We start from the raw sequence: 264 nt of genomic DNA, 5'->3' as shown, positions 1-264 counted from the left end.
GTGTAATACGCAGGTGTGTAATACGCAGTAACGTAGGTGTGATACGCAGGTGTGTAATACGCAGTAACGCAGGTGTAATACGCAGTAACGTAGGTGTAATACGCAGTAACGCAGGTGTGATACGCAGGTGTGATAAGCAGTAGCGTAGGTGTGATACGCTGTAACGTAGGTGTAATACGCAGGTGTGTAATACGCAGTAACGTAGGTGTAATAAGCAGGTGTGTAAAACGCAGTAACGTAGGTGTGATAAGCAGTAATGTAGGT

This window comes from Micropterus dolomieu, linkage group LG02 (assembly GCF_021292245.1).
Source record: "Micropterus dolomieu isolate WLL.071019.BEF.003 ecotype Adirondacks linkage group LG02, ASM2129224v1, whole genome shotgun sequence".
In the NCBI taxonomy this organism is placed as follows: Eukaryota; Metazoa; Chordata; class Actinopteri; order Centrarchiformes; family Centrarchidae; genus Micropterus; species Micropterus dolomieu.
This window is presented reverse-complemented; position numbering follows the sequence as displayed.